This window comes from Euprymna scolopes, chromosome 22 (genome assembly GCF_053919585.1).
Source record: "Euprymna scolopes isolate OS-2025 chromosome 22, ASM5391958v1, whole genome shotgun sequence".
Lineage (NCBI taxonomy): Eukaryota > Metazoa > Mollusca > Cephalopoda > Sepiida > Sepiolidae > Euprymna > Euprymna scolopes.
In genome coordinates this window covers 12,968,317-12,995,479 of record NC_136503.1, presented here as the reverse complement: position 1 = coordinate 12,995,479, position 27,163 = coordinate 12,968,317, and positions in this window count along the sequence as shown.

Here is a 27,163-nt window from a genome sequence, read left to right as displayed (position 1 = left end):
TACACTGCTCACCACAACAAAGTATGTAAGTACCTCTATTGGAAGATCTGTGGAGAGATACAACTTGACAGAGCAACGAACATCTGGGAACATGAGCCACCACCGATAACATCAAACGGAAAAGTGAGCATGTTCTATGACAAAGACATACAGGCAGGCAGATACATAAAAGACAAAGCTATCAAACCAGATATTGTAATATGGAACAAGCCCGAAAGAACTGCGCTCATTATCAATGTCACAGTCCCAAATGGTTTTGGCCTTAATAGAGCTGAACGGGAAAAAATAACAAAATATCAGGACCTAAAAAATGATCTAAAAACCACATGGTCTCTGAAAGAAATAAACATTATACCGGTTGTGATAGGAGCAACTGGGTTAATAAAAAAGAACCTTCATAAATACTTAGAAGCAATCCTTGGAAGACCAAGCTGTAATGAGATACAAATAGCAGCCATAAAAGGAACAGCATCTATTCTTAAAAGAGCCCTCGGATATAAATTTTAATCATAACAGAATCAAGCGTTAGCTCCAGGAGGGAACCCCTTGATATCTTAACACTTACTGAAGTTAAATTAAAAAAAAGAAATCCTAGATGTCCGAAAGCCTTTTAGTTTGTGCCCTCTGCTAGACTTAAGTAAAATAATCGAATATTCATTTCTTATATAGTAATTTACATCAATTTTAATCTATATATATAAAAGGCAAAATGTGTGTGACCATTTCATGTATGTCTCGCAAAGGCTTTTCTCGCACACGCTCCCCGGGGGGGGGTAACGATCGCTTAGAAGTGTTTATATACCCGCTAGATAATAATATCTAGGATTTGGGAAAGCACGTAGCTTGTAGATTTATTTACAGCGACTTTTACAAAATTATTGCTATTTTGGCTTCTCACGTGTTGATTTTTTCCTATAAAAAGCGAAATTTATTCAAAGGCCACAACGGTTCTCAGTACCGCGCCGGGAAACGGTCAGAAGCAATCAGCTTTGATCAATGTTGTATATCAGACAATTGCTATTCAATCTGGACAATGGGGAGCAGGTTTCCCCCTCTTGGGGAAGAAACAGTCAAAGTTGGGTAAAAAACCCAACCCCTCCCCCGAAGCAAAAGTAAACTGCGTGACTTCTATTTGACCCCATTAATTAGGTCAAAGAGTTAACTTTTATTATTGCTAAATTCAAGCGTGTTTACGTTGTATGTCGCGGTGACCCAATGGTTAACGTCGCACGGTTTTTTTTTCACACTTTAATTTCCAACTTAGTCTCAAGGCTCTCCGGATTCGATCCTCATACTTACCTACCAAAAAAATTTTTTTTTTATTTTAACCCCACCCCGGAGTTTTCATTTACCCCCCCTAACAAAAACGGACAACGCCGGGTACTCCCCCCTCCGCTAATAAATTAATGAATATTAAATGTGTTATAACTAATTTTTCTAATAAAAAAAACGTGTTATATAGCCAAAAAATATTATTTCTGAATAATCAACTGATCAGTATTTAAGAGAATGGCTCAAACATAAACAGAAGTAAAGAATATCAAGTGTTTTCCTGAAAATTTGATTTATTTCCGGCCAGTTCTTCAAACAGGGCGGGACGAAGAAAAAACTCCATGGGGGTGATGTGAACGTGCATATATATATATATATATATATATATATATATATATATATATATATATATATATATATATATATATATATATATATAAATATATATATATATATATAATATATGTATATATACATATATATATATGTATATATATATATATATATATATATATATATATATATATATATAGTCTCTAGTGTATGTAGGTATTTAATAATTATTATTGTAAAAAATAATTATGACAGCCCTTAAAGAAATTCGTTTCTTATGGTTGAGCACTTTCAGCTGAACTAAAAGTCGGTCAACTTAGCTCTTATGCATAGATCATCGTATAACGATTAGATCACTCTCTGACTGACGTAAATGAACATTTAAAATTAAAATGTTTAAATTCGATGGTAGCCGAATGGATTAGGTCTTCGCTAAAACCGAGCCAGAGATGTCTCGTGATGCGGGGTTCGAATCGTTCGACTGGTATTAATCGTGACACCCTGCACTGAAGATTCCCGAAAGGATGAAACACTAGTGTCTGTAGGTATTTAATAATTATTATAGTAAAAAATAATTATATATATATATATATATATATGTGTATATATATATATATATAATGGTAGTTCGATTTAATTTTCTAGAATTACATCCACTGAAACAACATGTGTCTCCCAAAAAAGTGCTCAATGAGTTAACAGAGCATATCATATTAAATTCATTTATAAAACCAAACGGCTACATATGTGCATACATATTACTGCAATTTCCCTTTTCGGAAAAATCACGTCGTCAAGCCAAGAATATCGCTTGAAAAATGATATTCTTGGCCTGACGGCGTAATGTCTAAATCTAAAAAAGATAAAATAAATATTTCAAAATAAAAGTTTAAGTCCTTGACGATTTTCGTTACTTAGTGATTAAAAAAAATAAAATCAAATAACACAAAAGGTAAAAAAAAGGATATTATGATATCATAAACTTGATGACAATCCTAAACTTCATTATAATATCGTATGCATAGATTCGTACTGTTTTCTCTTTTTCCTCCTTTCTCTTAAAATCGAACGTTTAAATTTGTCGTTTCTGAAACGAATTCAATTTTCAAAATATTCCGTGGATAGTTTTATTAATTAGTACATCATCACATTATGTATAGTTATTATTTGTCTGTATCTCACTTTTAATTTTGTTTCTCTTCCTGCGTGATTTGTTTACAAAGTCTAGTCCGTTTTTAATGTATAATTAATAGAAAACAATAAAAGGAGACACCAGATTAAAATAAATTTTTCATCTCGATTCAATATCTCTGTCCATTTTATGGTTTAAGATCTTAATTTAAACACATTGAATTTATCGTGTTTTGAATTAGATCGATTCAAATAGAGATCGCTGCTATATTGATGGCATAGTACACTGGGTAGGTATTTACCTCTCTCCCTCCCACCATCGGGGATGTGACACAAGGTCGAAATGACAAAGCGTGCTGCGGACGTTTACGACAGCGGAATCGTTTATCGCTAACAAAAGTACATTGAAAATGGCGCTGGCTATATAGAAAAATAAATTCCGTAGCAGAAAAGGCCGCTCGTTTTAATGGTATCACTTCTATCTTCATAGCTCTTTAACTTTTTTTTAGTTAAAAAAATAGAAGGCCTTACTTTCGAAACGAGCCTTGTATATATTTTAGCAATAATATGAAGATATTTGTACCCAACATATATAAATTTATTTCAATCACATTATTCGAGCAGTCAGCCAGAAACAAAGAGAAAGGTAGACAAAAAAAAACGAAAGAGACAAATCTGCTAATGTCGTCTTTTAATGAGTTATACGATTGACAAGTTGGACCCTATTTATAAGCCAAATTTCGGGAATTTAGCCATTTTTTAAGCAATTTAGCTTTAAAAAAATTGTATTTAGCTTTTTTTTTTCAAAGCGTAACATACGAAAAAAATAAAGAAGAAACAAGCAGAATATTATATAGATTTAGATCCTTTGCAAGTTCACTATATTTGACGTGCAATATGGTTTCCGTTCTGCTAGATTTACAGAATACGTGCTTACAGTTGTATCTCATAGGATTAGCGAATCTCTCAACGGAGGTTTCGTCTCTAGGGCAATTACTCTTGACATATCAAAGGTCTTTGATAGGGTATGGCATAAAGTTCTATTTCACAAGATCTCCAGCTATGGTATAGCTGGAAATGTCTTCTCAATTATTAAATTATTTCTCTCTGATAGGTTCATAAGAGTAGTGGTTGATAGGCAGAAATCAGAAGCTCTCAGTATTAATGCTGGTGTCCCTCAGGGGTCCATGATGGGCCCAACTCTCTTCCTGATCTACATTAATGATCTTCCAAATCACATTCTTGTATCATTCGTAGACATTTATGCTGACGACAGTAGCACATCAAAGACTGTAAACGACCAAGTTCTCTCTGATTCTCTCTCCTCTCATCTTGAGCATGTGGTACAATGGGGAAAGGGGTGGCTGGTTACTTTTAATGCATCTAAAACCAAGCTTCTATCTCTACACCATCTACGCTCTGATGCCAACATGGCATCGTTTGAAATAAATGGCTCTCGTCGTGCGGAGATTTCATGTTTTGACAAGCTTCTAGGCTTGACCATTACTCCTGACCTGAAATGGAACACGTATATCAAATCCGTTGCCAAAGTTTCTGGAAAAATGGTGTGATCCTTCTACCGCTCCAGTAGATATCTCATTCCTGATGTAATCCTCTACCTATATAAAAGCCAGGTACGTCCAACGATGGAGTACTATTGCCACATCTGGGCAGGAGCTGCTAGAAACAGTTTATCCTGCCTTGATAGAATTCAAAATAGACTTCGTAGCTTTGTGGGAGGGTGCTTTTTTCTCTTCCCTACAACCTCTTTCCCACAGAAGAAACGTTGCGACCCTGTCTCTACTTTATCGTTATTTTTCATGGCAAGTACTCAGCTGAGCTTCAATCTATTGTTCCCCCCTCGCCAAACTTTCACGAAAAACATTCGTCTAGCCAAAACCACTATCAATAATTTCCCACACTCTTTATCTGTGCCTAAACCTAAATGTTGATTCCATGAACAAAGCTTCTTTCCTAGAACTGCATGTCTGTGGAACTCTCTTCCAACTGCCTGGTTTCAAGCTGACTACAATCTGATCGGCTTCAAGTCCAACCTAAATAAGTTCTTGATGAGCCCCCCCCCCACCAAGTAATCCAATTTACAAAATCCCCACTACTTATGTTTACTACGCTATAATCACATTGACTAATGTATACTCATTAACCCTTATCCTCGAGTTGCCTATGAGCCTTGATAAATGGTGATTCCTATGTAAAAAAGGAACTCATTTACTTGGCAGTTTCATCAAATGATTTTGAAAATAATGGACAAAAGATTAACTAGACTCATAATGCCTATTACATCTTGCTAGTATATATAATGCAAGTGTTGGGTTTGCTAATTGACAGCCGATTACGACACTTTCCTCTGGACATAAGTTCGGTCCCAAATGGACAGGTAATGTTTTGGCAGATGGTACCATAACAGAGAGTAGATACTATAGTTAACCCCGAGAAGAGGATGTAATCGTAGAGAGGATGTTCTCATGAGAAGAGAACAAAGTCTACACTACCTCTCCACTGAATTGATCATAGAAAATATAGAACAGTGAATTAAATTAATATTATAGTTTCGACTTAAGGCAGACATATACCAAATCTCCATTAGAAAAAGATAAAAGAACTATTTCGTTGCTGTTAAAATAAAGTCTGAAAAAGTCATCGATGTAAATGGCCAATAAAGCTGCATTGTCTCAGCGGTTTAGAATACTGACCTCGCAATCAACTGTCGCGCGTTCAAATCCCACTGAGTTCATGGTACTGTTAATAAAATGTATATTAGAATGTCGCCGTCAGACAGCATTAAAAATGGATACAAGCAATACTCCAGAGTTGTTCTCGATTAAATGGGAAATGTCATTTTCAAGTCCATCTCATAACAGAACATTCCCGTTTAATTCTTATTGTCTTATCTGTCCTGGAAAAAGGATATGCAGGTATTCGGGATAAATTTGACAGAATAACATTTGATTTTTTATTTATTTATTTATCCAAGTTAGGCATGATTTAAAAGCTTGCACCTTTCTTTTTATCTTTTTTTTTTTTACAAAGGAGTCACCAATTATGAAGGTTCGGAGGCAACTCGAGGATAAGGTTTAATGAATGTACGGCGTCAATGGGAAAATGTCGTAGTAATCGTTAGTAGTAGAAATTTGGTAAATTGGATTATTAAGGGGAAAGGCTCATCAAGAACTTGTTCACATTGAACTTGAAGACGACCATATTATAGTCAGTTGGACAGCAAAAAAAAAAAAAAACCCAAAAAACAAAAACGAAACAGAGTTCTACAGGCGTTCAGTTCTGAGAAAGGAGCTTTGTTCATTGAATCTACGTTTAAGTTTAAGCACAGATAAAGAGTGGGGTAAATTATTGATAATGGTTTCAGCTCGACGAATGTTTTTCGTAAAAGTCAAGCAAGGGAGGATCATAGATTGCAGCCCAGACGAGCACTAACGATAAAGCAGAGACAGGTATTATTCAGATACAGAATGACAGCAAGAATTGATGATGATGATGATGATGATGATGATGATGATGATGATGATGACGACGACGACGACGACGACGACGACGACGACTTGTATCATGATGATTCGCTCTGGTCATCAAAATAAAGAGATAATTGCTGCTCAATGCTCCTGAACACTGTAAAATCGATCCGAAATGAAGAAGAGAATTGCAATGGAGGCCACGAGGCTGTGGCTATAAGAAAGCAACATAACCAAAGATGCGATTGCTATTGCACGACAGAATCCCTCGAAAATCTGTAGAAAAAAGTGTTAGAGGATCCTTACATCCGAATCCGGGTTTTGTCTCGTAAGTTGAATGTTTCACCATTTACCAAAAAACCTGTACTAAATGAAAACCTTTGCTAGTATTCATAAAAACGTCGCAAATTGTAACAGAAATGTGTAAGGAAAAATTCAAGATGGCGCCCGACTCTCTCTTTAACACGGTAAGTTCAGGAAAAGATGTTATAAATGTTGCAGCAATTCAATAATCTTTTTACACCGGTTCTGCACGGATTCCAACAACGGTAAAATATCCTCACACGGCACAAGAAGCAACAGCATCACGATTCCCCAGCCAACTCAATCGTCCCTCGCCGACGTCTTTCCCCTCACCCGCTTTTATCGTCGTTCTAGGCCGGCTAAATTTGCATATACCGAGAATTCGTGTGACTTTGCGAGACATCATAATTTACAAAAGACGGCGGTCGCCATCTTGGTCTTTCTTTTCTATTTTTGGTCGGTAACGCTGAGCTGGTCTCGAGGTAAGTCTTTTTCCCCTCATCCGTCTCTCCCACGTACCCACACAACATGCAAACACGCGGGCGCTTATCTCCTGGATGCACGTTACACTCCCCCCTGATCTGATTATCACATAGAGAGCACTGGGGGGGGTGGCCTTTTAGTGCGTGTGCTTTTGCGAAGAGGTACATTCACTGTTTCAGATTCGGGCTCTGGATCTGGTTCCGCCTCATCAGATGAAGTATCGCTATCAGTCTCTGGAGGGGGCTCACTGAATCCGTGCATCGGCAGCTCATCGCTAGACGCTTAACTGCTTTCTTCTGTAGTTGTGTGACGCACCTCGGTAGCTGGGCGAAGATCTCGCACATGTCGTGGGGTTCCATCGACCAAAACAGACTGCTGGCTAATCACTCCAGATATTTGTTCTCGCTTAAACTTGTCGATGCACCGATTTCCTGGGTGCCGCACCCACACTGGATCTCCCACTACATATCTGTTATATGTTCCCTTGTCGGTTGGCTGCGTAGTATTGATTCCCTTCACTCCGACTCGGTACGTGTAAATAGCATTTGCAGGTGCGGTTGAAGGGGACGTCCCGTCCTTTGGCGTAATGTTGTACCAATATGTGGCTTCCGCAATAGTACATCGCTTCCTGGCAGCAATTCTCTTGATGCTGCGATGACTTCTTTCAGCAATGCCATTTCCTGACGGCACATGCGCACATCGCAACCGTAGTCGGACGCCCCACTCATCTAACAACTGCCGAACTTGCTGGCTACAAAACGCTGCATCATTGTCAGTCAGGAGCTCTTCCGGCGCACCTCGCTCAAAAAAAATGGATGATAGGTGGCGAACAACATTTGCTGAATCCTGTCTGGTCATCTGCCGCCACACCGCAAATCTTGTAGGCCCGCAATCAATGAGAGTTAGAAAGGGCTTGCCACTGTAATGGGTAATATCCATGGCCAGCCGCTGCCACACACTCTCAACTTCCAAGCGACCCTTCTGCCATCGCTCTGGTGCAGGATCAATAGACTGGCAAGCCTCACAATTTCTGACGATCTGTCTGACATCCATCTTGGTCACTGCTGGGTATGCGCGCCTCACAAAATAAAGGGTCCTCTTGATACCCGGATGACCGCTCTGTGCATGAATTTTTTGTATTTGACATGGGTCGATTGCAACTGCACAAGATCGAGCAGTAATCTCCATTCCCATCTTCGCGGCTTCATACCATTTGTGAGGAACACGGGTCAGTTGGTCAGCACGATTACAATGTGATGGCGCCAGAGTGACGCTCAGTGATAGCCCATACTCAGATACCAGGTTTTTTAGCGTGTCTAGCCTTCTCCGTATTAACATTTCGCTTGCTGCCTTGGTACGGATTCGTGTCCGTCCTGAAAGTGTGTCAGACACCCAGTGGTAGACACAGAGAGAATCTGTGTACAAGGTCAACTTCTTAGACTGCCACTGCAGGGCCAGATTTACCCCTTTTACAACAGCGTCCAGCTCTGCCAGGTTGATATGCTGAGAATCTGTTACGGGCCGCAGCCAACACGCATCCTCGAACACGTTTCCTCCTTGCTCCAACGATACTCCCAACGCCAAAGAACTGGCATCAACCCACACACCTACGTTGTCTCCGTTAACACACCACCGCTCACAGGCAGGGTCCTTCTTGTTCACTCTCTCCAGTGTCTCTTTAATCATCAGAGTTAGTAGGACATCATCGGATATGTCATCCCAACCCATGGTTGTTAAATTTGCTCTGCGTTTAATCACACCAACAGCTGCGCGGAGCCAGCCACAGACCGGTAAGTGACCAACAAGTTTTCCACACCAAGAAAAAACGGTCCGCCTTGTAATGAGGTTGGGGATGTTTGGAATTTCACTGCCACGCCTCCATTGTAGGGTGCCATCTTCTTCATAAACATCCAATCCCAATACACGTGCTCCTTCCCTTAAACGTTCGGGATTCTTGCATTCCAGACCAAACTGAGCCAACTTTTCTTTGACACACGACGCAGACTGTACATCTTCATTGACGTATACGTCATCAATGTAAGCTGACGTTGAGTCCCTCATGGGCTTTTCTTGGGACAATACTGTGTTGACAATAGTCTTCATGATCTGTGGTGCCACATTTAGGCCAAAGCCAAGGCGTGTAAGGCAGTACCTCTGCCCCTGGAACCAAACTGTCTGGAACGGCCACAACGTCTCATCAACTCGCACCTGTAAATAGGCTTTTCGCAAATCCAATATCGAGACATTAGTGCCTTTCTGACGCCATTCCCTCAACTTACTGGCGCATACGTCAGCATCGGCAGTGTAGGCTTCAATATGCTTGTTAAGCTCCCTATAGTCCAGTACGGGCCGTACTTTCGACTTGTTATGCTGGATTACTGCCATCAAGGGTATTAGACCCTTGGGAGGCCCAAGCTTGTCCTCAGGGTAGGGGATTAACCAGCCATCTTGGATCCACGCCTTTAGTTCCCTTTCGTATTCTGCTCGGGCCTCACTGGGTATAGGGTACTCTGCAACCCCATTCTTGAGTTTAGTCGGTGCCATTCCCTCGGTCCACTTCCAAGATGCAATCCAGGCCCTCTTGCGCGAGTCGTAGTCCACTGTAAAATCCGGCCGATCGATATGGAGCGCTGCACACACTGGGACCTCCAAGAATCGCACCTTTCCATCCCGATGAATTGCGACTCCCCCCAGCGCCTTGATGGCATCGTATCCGAGCAACAGGTCAAACCCCAGGAGATTTCCTTGGGTCACGAGCACATTGATCTTAGTGGCTGCACCGGTGTCCGTGTAGATCTTGACAGTTCCAGCTCCACAGCATGTCTGGGTCTCGCCTCCTATCGTGGTGACTTTGATCTTCCTCTTAGTCCAACTTGGACACAGCCTAGCGCTCACTATAGTATGCGAACAGCCTGAGTCGAGAAGTGCTGAGCAGGGTATCCTGTTTACGTAGACGGTCATCACTGGTTGCGCCTTGTTCAAATTTTGCTCGGGGAGCAGAGCGGCGCTGACGTCCTCTCCCCTGATACGTTTCCCGCACAGTTTTGGGCTAGATGCCCCAAACCGCCACACTTAAAACAGCGCACACGCCCCCTGTTGGTGCAATTCCTTGCAAAATGTCCGCGTCGGCCACAGCGAAAAAATTTTCCATTGCTTGCAGGGTTCTGATTCGGAATCTCCCGAGCGCCAATCTGGCCTGTCTGTGTCGCCATCAGAACTGGTTCCCCCAGGTCCTCCTCATCTTTGATGATGGCTCGAGCACGTTCCATCAAGTGTTCCATGGTCGTTGTTGAAACGCTGGTTGAGGCTCTCAGTAGCTGCTTCACCCGAGTGGGAAGGCCCGCCACAAACGCGTACGCGAGCGTCCGCTCCGACACCCCTCCACCGAACAGAACTGCGAGTTTCTTTAACTCAGCGAAGAAAACGTCCACGCTTTCCTCCGGTAGAAGTTTTCGGGAAGCAAATTTTTCATAGGCCGTACAAGGATCCATGGCAAATGCCTTGTACAGCGCAGCTTTAATTGCGGTGACATCTCCCTTTTCGGCAGCACTGAGTTGCTGATATACACTCAAGGCACCCCCAGCCAATCTCAGGGGAATCACAGTGTGTACCCTTTTCACCTCACAAAGGTCGCACGTCAGCTCGACCCTTTCAACCCAGTCGACGATGGATGTGGACCCGTCAAACTCGGGTATGAGCTTTAAGTCAAATTTCGACTCGGTCATAGTCCTAGAGGCCAAATGGCCGAAATAGCTTGTAACATAAATGTGTAAGGAAAAATTCAAGATGGCGCCCGACTCTCTCTTTAACACGGTAAGTTCAGGAAAAGATGTTATAAATGTTGCAGCAATTCAATAATCTTTTTACACCGGTTCTGCACGGATTCCAACAACGGTAAAATATCCTCACACGGCACAAGAAGCAACAGCCACACGATTCCCCAGCCAACTCAATCGTTCCTCGCCGACGTCTTTCCCCTCACCCGCTGTTATCGTCGTTCTAGGCCGGCTAAATTTGCACATTCCGAGAATTCGTGTGACTTTGCGAGACATCATAATTTACAAAAGACGGCGGTCGCCATCTTGGTCTTTCTTTTCTATTTTTGGTCGGTAACGCTGAGCTGGTCTCGAGGTAAGTCTTTTTCCCCTCATCCGTCTCTCCCACGTACCCACACAACATGCAAACACGCGGGCGCTTATCTCCTGGATGCACGTTACACAAATGTCAACTTTTCTCAAAAGCGGCTCGCAAAGATCGTCTGATAAAGGTGAGAAAACTTCTAAGTAAAGTGAAACATCCTTCTGAACAACAACTTTTCAAACAGAGTCCCAGGCTGAATTCAGATACCTACGTGGAGTTGCTAATAATACTTTCTAATAATAATACTTAATCCCTAGATAATATGGGCAGCTAATAATAGGCAGTTTGTATGGCGAGAAAATACGAAAATCCTAACATATTCCAGGGAAAAGTCGAAAATGATTGTCAGCCAATTTATACGACTACATAAATCCTGATGTTTGTCCTTAAAACTCCCCTGATCTAAAATCGATAGATTATTATGTATGGGGATAGATTATGTATCGAGAAAGATACAAACTGCCGCGCCAGTATTACAAGAGATCAGTTAATTGACAAGATTACAATGGTTTTTGAAGGTCATCCAAGTACAATCAGTTTACACTACGTTTCGAACCCGGGTTGAGGTTGCATTATACGCCAATTGCGGTTATTTTGAGTAAAACTCTCCAAAAATAATTCAAATTCCTTTCTTATTGAATTTGTTTGAAATCAACTAAATTCCATAGATAGCAAGCGCTTTTGCCTTTTCTAGATAAAACTGTGAAAGTTATTCCGAACCCTTGTACGTGTTTGAAGTATTGAGTGAACTTCACTACAATTATCGAGTAATTTAGTGATCTAGCAAATCACCTTAATAAAAAAACAACAAATAAACAAGAAATAAGACAAGAATGACAGCGTTATGTATCAATATTTGAATATATATATATATATATATATATATATATATATATATATATTACTAAAACATATAAACAAGGTGGAACGATAAAAGTGTCGGCCCCAAAGTAAACAACGTTACAGCTTTATTTTAACACTTATATCGAAAAAATTAATTCAGGTAATTTGATTATGTAGTCGAGCTGACATTTATTCAGTGAAGCCGCCTTCAGCTTCAATCAACGCCTCGATACAGGTTATAAGCTGTAAGCATGCCTTTTTTCATGGCAGCTCGACGAATACTCGACGGATAGCTGATTTTGGTGTTGTGGGAGGTCATATTGGTGATGTTCTCAACGTATGACAAAACGAAGAAGTCCAGCGGATTTAGGTCAGGGAAGAAGGGGGCCCAATGAGAGAAGGGTAGCACTCACTCTGGAGCCATGCCTGGGTCTCTTTGAACTTGTGGGCCGACGCCGAGTCCTGCTGCCACAATCACGGTCTGCAAACGACCACCTGGTTGCACCAGGGGATCACCACACTATTCAACATATCCAGGTACACTTTGGTATTAATTTTCTTGCAGACTTCGAAGATGAGAAGTGTCATGATGTTAAAACCAAACCAAAGACCATAACCGTGGCCGGAAAAATTGTTTTCCTAAACACTAGGCACACTCCTGTTGTTCTTGGCAATCAATCGGTTAATTTTGAGGGTGCTGACAATGGTCCTATTGCATAACTTGGATCGGTAGAGAGCATGTTGTACAGCGACGCATCTCCGATCTCATTGTGTCATTTTCAGATAGACGCTTCCTACTGCTCTTGGAATTTGTGCACAACTGGTCAACTAGTAAATGGTTTGCAACAACAAAAAGAAGAAAAATGGAAGTGGAATCATGAAGTCTTTTCTAGAGCGATAATTATATCGTTCCACCTTGTACATATGACTTGGAAGTCACGAAAGCCTCTCAGGGATAAGGGTTAATGTATGCAAGGTGATAGTAGTGATCGTTAATGGTGTGAATTGGGTAAAAGTTAGCAGTTTTAGGAGACGGCCCAACAAGAACTTTACATCGGATTTGAAAGCTACCATGTTTTATTTAATCGGGAAGCAGGCTAGCGACACAGTATCCCACACATACGCAGTTCTGGGAAATAAGCTTTGTTCATGGAATCTGTGTTCAAATTTAGGCACAGTAAGGGAGTGGCGGTAATCGTATATATATATATATATAATTGTATATTATATAATTGTATATTATATGTATATAATATATAATATTATTATATGTTATATATAATATATATTATCTATATCATATAATCGTATATATATACACACGACATAATTATATATATATATATATATATATATATATCAAATTTTAGGTATTTAAAGTTAATTTTCAAATATAGATTTTTTTTATTGTTTTAAACAAAGAATACAATTGAATAAATCTATTCATTTGCTCTATCTTGCCTATTGATCAATTTATTTAACTGGGATTGTCTTATATAAAATATTGCATCTAATAACATTTTGTAAGACCGAAAATAATTTGCATTCCAGCAGATATATTTCATTTTATTATTCTGAAAAGTTTATATATATATATATATATATATATATATATATGTTTGTGTGTGTGTGTGTACGATATAATTGTATATTATATGTATATAATATATAATATATATATAATATATATTATCTATATTATATAATCGTATATATATACACGACATAATATATATATATATATATATATATATATAAATTTAGGTATTTAAATTTTATTATATGAAAAGGTTAATCTTCAAATATAGAATTTTTTTATTATTTAAAACAAAGAATACAATTAAATAGATCTATTCATTTGCTCTATCTTGCCCATTGATCAATTTATATAACTGGGATTGTCTTATATAATATATTGCATCTAATAATATTTTGTAAGACCGAAAATACCTGGATTTGCATTCCAGCAGATATATATTATTTCATTATTCTGAATAGTTTATATATATATATATATATAATATTTGTTTGTGTTATTGTATTTTGTGATAAAAGCAGTTTTGAAATGATGCTTTATTTTTATTTATTATAGGATTTGTTTGTGTTATTTTATTTTGTGATAAAAGCAGTTTTCAACTGTTGCTTTATTTTTATTTATTATAGGATTTGTTTGTGTTATTTTATTTTGTGATAAAAGCAGTTTTGAAATGTTGCTTTATTTTTATTTATTATAAGATTTGTTTGTGTTATTTTATTTTGTGATAAAAGCAGTTTTGAAATGTTGCTTTATTTTTATTTATTATAAGATTTGTTTGTGTTATTTAATTTTTTGATAAAAACAGTTTAGAACTGTTGCTTTATTTTTATTCATTATAGGATTTGTTTGTGTTATTTTATTTTGTGATAAAAGCAGTTTTGAAATGTTGCTTTATTTTTATTTATTATAGGATTTGTTTGTGTTATTTTATTTTGTGATAAAAGCAGTTTTGAAATGTTGCTTTATTTTTTATTTATTATAAGATTTGTTTGTGTTATTTTATTTTGTGATAAAAGCAGTTTTGAAATGTTGCTTTATTTTTTATTTATTATAAGATTTGTTTGTGTTATTTTATTTTGTGATAAAAGCAGTTTGTAAATGTTGCTTTATTTTTATTTATTATAAGATTTGTTTGTGTTATTTTATTTTGTGATAAAAGCAGTTTTGAAATGTTGCTTTATTTTTTATTTATTATAAGATTTGTTTGTGTTATTTTATTTTGTGATAAAAGCAGTTTTGAAATGTTGCTTTATTTTTTATTTATTATAAGATTTGTTTGTGTTATTTTATTTTGTGATAAAAGCAGTTTGTAAATGTTGCTTTATTTTTATTTATTATAAGATTTGTTTGTGTTATTTTATTTTGTGATAAAAGCAGTTTTGAAATGTTGCTTTATTTTTTTTTTCGCTACATCACCAGTGAAGAGTTACCAGTCCTTTGATCTTGTGTCGCCTTTATTTTTACGAGACAATATTTTTAAATCTATGTTTATTTATTAAGTTGCTAAATATTTATTTTATTTAAACACTTTAAAAACGTGCACCAAAATCTATGTATATACATGTTTATATATATATATATATATATATATATATATATGTGTGTGTGTGTGTGTGTGTGTGTGTTGACATCGTAATGACACTTGAAATCTGTAAGTAAATGTAAACGTTATTACACGACTCGAAATTACACGTTTCGTATTTGTAAGAATTCAAGATTGCGATGTGTTCATCCTGAAAAAAAAAAGATTCCTTACGTTTTGAAAAATATACGCCAGTAACGTATAATATAAACACTATAAACACAGGTATACGTGGAAGTTAGAATAGAAAATATTTTACCTAGTATTAGGGTAAACAATTAATTATAGTCAATAAATAGTTTACTTGCAGAATTGTAGCAACTTTAATTCTATAAAGAGCGTAAGGTTCAGTTTATTATATGATTTTGCTTCTAATTAAGGAGTTTTTTCAAGGCTTAAGCGGCATTAGAAGATATTAAAATGCATCTTAATTTGTGTCTAATTGCTATGAATGAAATATAATGAAAATCTGAAATACTTCAATTTTCAAGTATAAGATTTTGCCCTCTCCACACACATTAAACTTAAGAAGATGGATCAGTTGATGGAATATTCGTAATTTATGTTACATGTTTATTATTAAAAATTTTACAAAAGTCGGAGGCATCTAAATTTTCATGTAGCGTCTCCACATTTTATTTTCTCTCTTTGCATAAATCCATAGCAAGTAAAATATCCATATATCTATAAAACCGAGAATGTGTGACACTTCTCAACCTATATACTCAAAGAATTTTTTATATACAGACTTGAAATTTGATATATAGGATATTCAGACACGTGGAAAACTTTTCAATTGGCTTTCATCCGAAAAAAGCTCTGCGCGGTCGTGAAACATGACAGCTTCTTTATGTTAAGAATAAGTAGGTTTTAAGACACTTTTTAAAGAACATGTCAAGCTGGGCTAATGGTTATCGTACTTAACTCACTGTCCTTACGTTTCGGTTTCGATCTCAACTTGAGTATATTTTTACCTACAAGAAGTGAACTGTTTAGAAAAAGCGTAATACTCGCATGTCTCAGTTTGTTTGTTTGTTTGTTTGTCTTCATTTTTTTAAAGGAATTTAACGTTGCGTTTAATACCTACGGTATTTCTGTTTATAATAAATAAGAAATCTGCATTACTTAAAATATAATATTTATGCGTATTTTACGATCGGGCAATGCCGGGCGGCCTGCTGGTAACCTATATTTCCACCTGTACATTGCTGTGTTCCAAAAATTTAAAACGATCATTTAATTGGTTTATAGGGGAAATCTATACCTAGACACGTAGAAACATATACGCATCAATTTCATATCAATCGAAAAGTGTGCCAAACATAATGTAATAAAATGCAACAGCTGCTCTCACATTTCAAGAAGTTTATCTTTTATTTGAGGAAGAAGAAAGAAATACTAATCTGAATATATGAAATGATGTTTTGAATGAAACAGGACGCCCGTATTCTTCACAGACTCAATCAAACTGACTAATCTTCATAAAACCAATATTATCAACTAAATATTCTTATATTATTGATAATAAATCACGTGATCCATTGATTTTTCTTTCCGACGCGTAGGTTTGATAGGGATACGTTATGCGTGTTCATTTTACTGCGATGATTCACAAAGCTTAAAATATCGCTCGTGTTTTATTTATGGAAACTGTCGGCCATCTTTAAAAATTAAGGTTGATATAAACAACCGCTAAGTTGAAATGACGATGCATTTACAGTTAGAATATGTTTTTTGCTATTATTTACTTTTATGAACTCGCTCCAAATAAAGCTCCAAATGAAGCCAATTGATGTAAGTTGCTAAAAAGTAAAAAAAAAAAAGAAATGTCGCGATAAATGTAAGATGTAATAGATTCCAAGCCAGAAAACAGCAACCCTTCCTCCTTTGTCAGAAGCATCGCTTATGCAATGTAAGAACTTAATGACAAAATAAGGTAAACGAAAGTGACGAGGCTTCCGAAAGTAAACACGCGTCAACTTTTTAATCTCCAAAATTAAAAAAAAAAACTTGCAACTTGATCGCTCACACAATTACGTGTTTTGTTTTAACTATTAATATTCTTCTTCATCTCTAACAAATAGTATTGACAATTAGACGTGAGAGACTAGTAAGTGGTATTATGTCTACAATGGACTACGTGGGGATTTTAGCAGCAAGATGTCTAGTCGCATAACATTTACACTTCTGCGCGTTAGGACAGTAAGGAAAGCACAATACAAGAAACTGATTGCGAAAATCTAATAGTTCGAGAGAATAAACTGTTTGATTAGAAGGCTTTCTGCAATTTAAGAACCTTAACAGTAAAGAGGTGGGATTTTGCTACATCTTGGTGACTCAGAAGTATGTTTATCAGAGAGGACACAAATGCTATGAGTTCATCAGAACACATTCGATTAAATTACTTGTAAAACTCGCTCCAAATAAAGCCTATTCATGTAAGTTGCTAAAAAGTTAAAAAAAAAAAAGAAGCAATGCATTTAAGATGTAACAGATTCCAAGCCAGAAAACAGCAATCCTTCCTCCTTTGTCAGAAACATCGCTTATGCAATGTAAGGACTTAATTAAATTACTTGTAAAACAGATACAAACATTGCTTCAATAAGACAGATTGAATCTTAGTTGAGATTGACCTATTAGGTTTTTAATTTTTTTAACCCTGTCTAAGACGAAAAACTAGTAGTATATCGGGCACTGCAGATATGTCAACAATACTCCATGTATAGACAAATGGTGGCTTTGTGCAAATATACAATACTCACAAGTGTGAGCGATTTTCTAACACAGTAGAATAGGCCATCCTTCTTTGCAGCAGCCTTTTCAATGCTCTCAATGTATATATTCCAGTTTGTGTTGTCTATGAATGCTAAGTTGAGAAGTTTGAACGATAAACTTTCAGATAGGGTATTATTAGTCATGAGAATCGATAGTTGAGAGAGTTTGGTTGTAATTGGTAAAGGAAAGAAGCTTAATCTTAGTAGCATTAATGACCCCATTTTACTACAAACTGAAGGTAGTTTTCTAAGGTTTCTGCCACTGCTTTGGATAGTTAGTATATGAAAAAAATTAAATGCAATAAATATGGCTTATGACGTTTTTCAGTCAGTCACATCTAAAGTTCTATGTTCCGTAATGTTTGCAACCTTCATGTGGACTGGCATCTGAGTATCTGATTCTGTCAAGGCAAAAGACACAAACAGAATTTTACCAAATAAAACTTTGCTACATTTATTCTATGTCTCTCTCATTTAAGATTACATTTAAGATATATAATGTAACGTAGTTGCTGGCTGTGTCATTTAAATAACCAAGCCAGGACGTGAACGCATATCAACCACTATCGTGCCGAATTATTGTACGTTGCGCCAGCACTTAAGCATGCCGTCACGGAATGAAATGCATATATAGACATCAAGATTAAAATAAAAAACAAAAGAAAAAGGAAAAATACGTGGCGATTTTAGAAGACACGCTTAACAATTCTCCTTTTACCCCTTCGAAAACGAGCCGACCGACCTGTATGTCCAAGAGAAATTTACTGCAAAACAACAGCTGGTTGTAGCCAAAACAAAAAGTACTGAAATCTGATAAGGAAAGCGAAAGAAAGAGCGAACATATTGTGTCGTGTTGTAAATACGTGTCGGCGACTTGTATGTAAAACCAAAACGGAATAAATAACTTTTTTCTACTATCTAAAGTTCGTGTAAAAATATTCTTTTCTTTGCGATTTTGGTACATTTAGAAAACAATAGCAACGTTAGAATAATGTTACTAAACTTGTGTTAAAACTCGTTATTCTAATTTTAATAAAAAATACATTGGATGTTTTTTTTACAGAAAATATTGCAAATTTAATGACTAAGTTAAACGGTCTTACTAAGAAATTAGAATTCGGAGAATCTTTCTTAATTGACGTCTAATGACTACAGCATAAATTCAATGAAAATCTAAAATATTCAAATTTCCAAATGGGAATCGGTGCTCATATTATATTATAAGCCTATTGAGCTTTTAAAGTACTCTAAAGACAATAAGAAAGTGTACGTTGAAAGAAATTTATTAATTGATGGTAAAATGCCACAAAAATCTGACTTTATTTTCTTTGCATTAACCTAGATTAAACTAAATATATTCAATATTTAGCCCGTTCCGTTTTAACTGTTTCAAAATTTATAATAATCAGCTAAGTAATCAGTAGTTAACCTCATATATACGGATATGTAAGCGTATAGACATACCTAACACACACACAAACATATATATATATATATATATATATATATCATGGCAAGAAGGCTATATTCCAAATTCCAAGATTTCGTCCATCTTACCGTTTATTTTTTTTAGCATTTTAAAATGTTCAATTCTTGACAGCACCTGTTTCGTAGTAATGGCTGCTTTTAAACGAGAAGGAAAAGCGTCCTCAGAAAAGCATAGTCTGGTCGAAATATGAAGATGTTTGTAAGAGCCCGTTGGACTCTTAAGCGGATTGTTAGAGAAGATCGCAAGACCACGGCTTCTAAAATCACTGCAGAACTATATAAAAATTTATAGGCCCTAGTTTTCACAAAAACTGTTCCTCGAGGGCTGTACTAATCTGGATTACGTAAGAGCTGCAATTAGAAAACCAGTCAGCCTGTTGAATGTCGAGCAGTGATTCCGTTTTTGTATTTGAAAGGACGCACATCACAGGAGACTATTGATGAAATGAAAGAAACTTATGGTGATAATGCCCAATCATATGACCTTGTAAAACGCTGGCATCGTGAATTCAAACATGGCCGGAAGTCTGTGGAAGCAGCTCCCAGACCTTGTCCCCCCCCTTCTGCCGTTGATGAGGCATCTGTCCGTCAAGTTGAGGCTGTCACTTATACATATCCGAACATTCTGTTAAATCTATTTCATGTCTCAAATTTTTTGTTAGTAAAGAAGTTAACAATATTAATTTTCCTTTTTTCAATATAACAGTTATTGAACAGTTAAATATGTTATAATATATATTTGAAGGTTCTCTTCTTGTTACTGAATTCCAAGACAACAGTTAATCTAGTCTGGTGGAGTATTCAGTTCCGTGAAATTACTTAAGATAACATCACTTGGAGAAAAATTACTCGTTTGTTTTCCATACTGAGGAGATCTTATTGGAGCTATGTGATTTTGAATACTTAGTAAGGGTTTATTTGTATAGAAAAGTATCCGCATGCCATATTGTCCTGACCAACCCCTGTACAAACAGTCATTAGACATTCGAGGATAGTTTAGTAGGCAGCAAAGTTATCTTCAGTAGGCATTCAAGTATATAGTAATAATGAACCGCCCCCTTAAGTAAAGACTTAATCAAATCTCCACACTAACGTAATGTACTTGCAATAACCTTTATCCCTGAGTGTCTTCCGGGCCTTGATAAGTGGTGATCACTGTGTTAAAAAAATATATATAGTAGCATGTGCGTTTGTATAGCAAGTAAGATACATATAATTCTAAAAGGAAATTAGTTAATTAAATAATTTGGTGCATAGGGTGAAAAAATGCAAATCTTGCCTAGAAAAGATTCTATTTCCATTTGATGAAAAGTGTTTTTTTTTGTTTTTTTTTTTGCTGACCATCCAATAGTTGGCCATTTGTATACAGCTTCCAAGAGCGATAAAAGCTATTTATTATGTATGAAAGTGACACAATGTTCAACGAGCGAGATCGGAGATGCACCGATATACATCTCATGCTCTTTACTGATCCAGGTTATAACAACATGACCATTGCCAGCACCCTCAAAATGCAAATCCAGAAAGTTCAACGCTTGAGGGCACAGCTCAACGAAGTTTCCAGCAACGGTTATGGTCTTTGGTGTGATTTCAAGTGAAGGCTACACCATACTACCTCACATCTTTGAAGTCGGTTTGAAAGTCAACACTAAAGTGTACTTGGATATACTGAAGAGGTTGATGACCCCCCTGGTGCAATCAGGTAGACGCTGGCATACCCTGAGTGTTGCATCAGGACTCAGCGCAGTGTTCTATATGGAAGATGGCAGATCCCAGTAATTAGAGGAACTATTTGAAAATAATATTTATTAAAGGAAAAGATTAGAACCGAACTCGGTAATCAGAAATTGGAATGAATACATTTTGCAGTCCTAGGAATGTGTAGCAATTGTTCATTAGGTTTAGAAATAACTAAATATATTACTTATGTCAGAGTGAGGAGAATGAACAATTCAATTTCGGAATTTTCTATGTGTTGCCAAAAGGCGTGTTGGAGACATATGTAATGTGAAAAATACTCACATGTCTGAGGATGTATCTGACGTCACAAAGAAAGATAGATCCTATATATTCAGTTAAGAGGGTTCGAAATCAATCAGTTCAGTCAGACAGTAGAAAGACAGCTGGGAGTCACAGCTAAGAAACTCGGGAGAGAGGAGAGTTCAGTTAGCTGAAAACCTTTTGGAAGCAAACAGAAAGGGAAATCAGAAAATGTAACACCGAAAGGCAATTGAAATACCTGATCATCATCTCAGCCAGATTTTGGAATAAATGTCATCATGTATTTTTTAAACATTTGTGTTCGTTTTAATCTTTCAAACTGAAAGGTAATGTGATTTTATCTATCGTATTTGTAAACGAACTTTATACGAAACAACTTTCTTCCACAATGTTAATGGAATCCCCTCCTTCAATAATGATTTCTCATCCCCCATGTGTTATCATCACAGTCGTTGTCGTCGCCGTCGCCGTCGCCGAGTACACAGTTATATAAATGTCTCATCGTCCGTTACATCTTCCCGATATGCACACTCCACTACACAAAAGCCGGCTTACAAGTCCAAAGAGATCCAAGCTTGGCTGCAGGAGTGCTATGACTTTGTACCATTCCCTGACTGCCACCTTCTGCCTCCGACCTGAACACGCTGGACTTCTTCGTCAGGTCATACGATCAGAACATCACCAACATGACCTCCCACAACACCAAAGCCAGCCTGATCACCGCCATCCGCCGAGTATTTGCCGAACTCCCTAAGGCGTTTGTGGAAAAGGCATGCTCGCAGTTCCGGACCGGTATCGAGGCTATGATTGAAGCTGAAGGCGGCTACATTGAATAGATCTCAGCTCTACTACATAATCAAGTTACCTGAATTGATTTTTTTCAGTAAAAGTTTGAAAATAAAGCTGTAGTGTTGTTTTCTGTATTTGATTAATGAAAAAATACTTAAAAAGAAAATCTAATGTGACACTCCATTTTTTTGTTAGCTGAAATTATTTGGGAATGACGTGCAGGGGTCGTTGTTGAGAGCTGCGAGTAAGGAAATCTCTGCCCCAGTCAGCACAATCCACATTGTTATATGTCTTTCGCTTTTGCTATGAACGCTTTCAAAGCTTTAACAGGATTTACCCCGATTCGCTGATAGAAAGCAACATTGAAAGAACAGTCAATACTTGTCAAAGCAGCTTGTCTGTAAGATGAAAACACCGGCCGAAAGTGTAGAACACGGAGAAGAATAACTTTTCAAGCATTGCTGTGAAAAATAGTCGAGGAGAATGAAAACGACGAAACTACATTATAGATTCGATACTATAGTTTTATTTGTCTTGGACAACTGCAAATCAATTTGAGTAATTTGTAATTCCGAAAATCAATCATGGAAAATAATAATCGTTGATATGTGCACCATGTTTGGCATTTGACCAATCGACCTCACTCGTTTATCAATATTTTGCCTTAAATGAATTCTCACTTGATTAGCTTTGTAGGACAACTCTTTGAACTTTAAGTCTCTGAGGTCTGTGAATAATGGCATGGCAAAGGGCCAGGATTATGGAACGCCCTTGCCAAGTTTGAATACCTTTCACGCCATCATGTTCACTTATGCACGAGAAAACATTTACGCTATTGCAGTTTTTATTGGAACGAATATACGTAGTGGTCACTCAAATTGATTAATATAGATTAATAGATAAGATGCAGATTTTTGTCGATATAGAAACAGGTTTTAGAGCATGTTAGGCTTAGGCCAGGAGTTTCCAGTTGTTTTTTTGTTTTTTTCACAATTGTCCTGATAACCGAAGGAATGACGAGTGCAAACCACGAAACCATTTTGTTTAATACTTGCAAGCGAGAACGAAAGCTTTCAAACAAAAAGGCGAAACACCACGTAAGGCACCCCACGTTAATAACGCGGAAGTCACGTGCAATGCACAATAGAAACCAACGAATGTAGTCATTTGCTAAAAAGTTTACGTTAACAAACGTACAGGTGTATCAGACTTAAACTGATGTTTCCAGATTAGGTAGTCTGAAGATAACACGCACTAAACACTTATGTTATTGCTTTTCTTTCCTCTTCCTTTGTAAAATTTAATAATTTTCTGCAAAATAAAAGAACAATTTCTTTTACAAAACAACCAAACCAAACGCCATTAATAAATATTTGAAGACATAAACAACTGTAAGCATAAAGACATTTACGAAAATTACCAGATTCTGCATTAAATAGCCCGAAAAACGTTGATATGCTGTAACAAAACAATGAAAGTAAACCAACTCAGACGTAGTATACAGACATGAAAACTTTACAAATAAAAGATGAGAATTAGATTTATTTATTTATTGGGGGAGTTTTATCCTCATCTTTATAGTTGTTCTTCTTACATCACCTTTCAGCCAACTCATCCTCTGGCAATCTTCAGGTGATTAACTACGACAGGATAGGAATGCTGAGTCTCTTAAATGTACTTTCAGTAATTACTGCCTTCCATAATTGTTGTCGTTTTGGCCAACTAATTCTCTGACCTGTGGCGCAGTGGGTAATGGGGATGAATCTCAATGGTTCCAGGTGAGCATTATCTAAAATAGCGGTTTCAATCCGACTCATAAAAGGTCAAAGGGTTAGTTGGCAAAAACCGGGTGAAACACCACCAACTATGAAGATAAGGATAACAGCCAACAAATAAATAAATAAACAAGTGACACATCTCAAAGGACTCCAATAAAAATAATAGGATATAGAATTAGATTTGTAAAACTGACGTTTATGTTTTAAGAACATCTACATTTAAATGTGATCAAATCATACACAAATCTCAAATCATACATGTATCTACACGTAGATACAAGTACCACCACTGGGACTCATCAACTGAGACCGTTGGCCTTATTAAGTTCATTGACGTCTAAGAGAAGTGACCTGACGTAATTTTTGTCTTCCTATATAGCAGATGAAAGATTTTTTTTAGTCTAGAACAAAAATCTGTGCTGACTCGTTTCTTTTCAATTTGTTAACCGCAATGACAGACGCTCCAAAACCATCATATCAACGAAGAAAGTGGTGAACCGATCAAAGTGCTGATGAAGCGATATGATTTTTTGTCTGTTTTTATCGAGACCTTCTGTTGAATATTTGGCAAGTAAACCCAGGAAGAGAGGCATCTGATGGGTTGCAAACATGAAAATTAATTCTATTTGAGGAGTGCGCGGCTTTTTACCATTTTCTATTGAAATGCATGGTTTGACCAGAAATATGTAAGAGGATATCGGTCAAAAGATCGAGACAATATATAATGAGAAATATTAAACATGCCAGGATGAGTTTTTATATAAATCGACACAACAGAAAGCGAGAAAGAGTTGGTCACAAACCGAGGACAAGCTGATATATTTTTCTTCACTGCTCAAACATCCGCAACACCCTCCCCCCGCCACGCGCATTCATTGATGTCAAAACCCGTCACACTAAATCTAAAACTGTTGTCATAGTTTATAAACTAGCTGTATTGTGTTTTATTCGCGGTCAGGTATATATATCGTAGACGACTAACCGCAAAGAATATATAACATTTCTACGTCATAGGGAAGATTGCAATATCATGTCTGCTCCTCATAGAACGTAGGTTTAGTGTTCGATGCAACGACCTGCGTAAAACATCATGACTATTTGAAAGCGCATCTATTGATGCACTTTGCGATATGATTTTTATGACAGTCCACTCACCAAAATCGAGGCAATTTCTTCACATAATGACATACGTTATCTAATGAAAATTACCGATGAATCTCCGTAAGTCTCTATTACTGGAAGACTTATCAAGGTGGATAAAACACGTAGCTGGCGAAATCGATTGAATTCTTTTCCATAAAGACTACGTATTGAAATTTTCTGTAATATATATACAGAATCAAATATCGATTTATCAAATATCAACATTCGACATATATATTATTTTTATTTATTAAACATTTTTATTTAAATATTTATTAAATATTTTACGCGCATAAAACTTACCCATGTACACCTGTTTCAGGGCACCACCCGTCATCAGCATGGCTAAACTTTTAATTAGGATCGAATTCGTAACTGCCCAATCGACAGCCTGATGTTTTACCACTAGGCTATGACATCCTGTGAAAGTTTCATGCATATTTTATCGCTTTTAAATGTAAGATCTATTATTGCTTTTTATTATTAGCGAATCTGTTGTATTTAATTATTTTGCTTAACTAAGCGATTAGGAGTTACCTTCTTTTGTCTATTTGTGTAGCCCACTTTTTTGGAGGAACGTATTTTTTTTGTTATTGATCATTATCATTTTTTATTAACTTAATATTTGAATATTTTTTATTTAAATATATATTTAATATTTTTACGTGCATAAAAGTTATCCATGTACACATGTTTCAGCGTATCAAAAAGGCAGCGACGCAAATAAATCAGTACAAGTAACTCCCTCATCGCTTAGGTAAAGTTTATTAAGTTTCTAATCTAGCCACATTGATGAGCCGTGATACAGCTGTAGTACAGTATGTGGATGATTATAAATGCTCCATATCTTGGTTCGAGCAAATTGGGGGGCAAAATTACAAACCGCCACTACCATACAAAGCAATGCTCATTGTATAAAAACAAATAGAGCTTTGGCGTTTAGACAATGTTTAGACAATGTAATTTCGGAGACTCATCTAACCTGCAGCCAAATAGCGTAACGGTCAGAAGTGCCTAGGCAGTCGTTTCAATCCTGGCTTGAGGTAGTTGCCAGTCTAGCTGCACTGATGAGATGTGTTATACAGCGAAACAGTACTGCATGTGGATGACTCTCCCCCTCCCTCTCTCTCTATATATACGGACGAATAATTTTTATCCGGTCTATTGAAACAATTTTAATGAATTAAGTTAATACACCTGAGGTTGTCGTAATTAAAACCATATTTGGCTCTACTAACGTATTGAGCACTTTTTATCTTGTTTTTTTTACCACATATACCCATTATATATATATATATATATATATATATATATATATATATATATATATATATATGTGTGTGTGTGTGTGGTTTTCAGAATGTAAGAGATAATAATAAATTCCACAGCTAACCAACATCGCAGCCCACAAGAGCCATGACAGTAAACGAACCGAAAGTCCAAGAAAGGTTTCGAATCCTGATGTGTCTAACTGATGAGCCCAAATGAGGGCGAAACTCTAGTCTTGGACTTCCGGTTCGTTGACTGTCATGGCTCTTGTGTGCTATGACGTTGTTTGGCTGTGGAATTTATTATATATAATCTCTCACTTTCTGAAAATCCTTAATTGCTCGCCAGGTTTGCATTGATGGATGGCATCGTCCTTTCAAGTTGAAACTCTTACTAGTGAGACATCGGCTTGGGGTTATTAGCTGATTGGATGACCACGTCCCTTGTCGAAACGAAGTAAGTTCATTTCACAGTCGGATTTCATCGCGGTTTGCTTGATTTGCGTTAGTCAATAGAAATTCTTGTGTGCAGGGCGTTTGCTCAGTTGGCAGAGTGCTTGCCTGGCATGCAAGAGGCCAGGGTTTTGAATCCTGAGTTCGGATGTGTCTAACTGATGAGCCCAAATGAGGGCGAAACGAGTTTTGGACTTCCGGTTCGTTGATTGTCATGGCTCTTGTTGGATTCGACGTTGTTTGGCTGTGGAATTTCTGGCTCTACCAGCTCGCTGTTACTTTGACATACTTTAAATATTAAATATATATATATATATATATATATATATATATATATATATATATATATATATATAT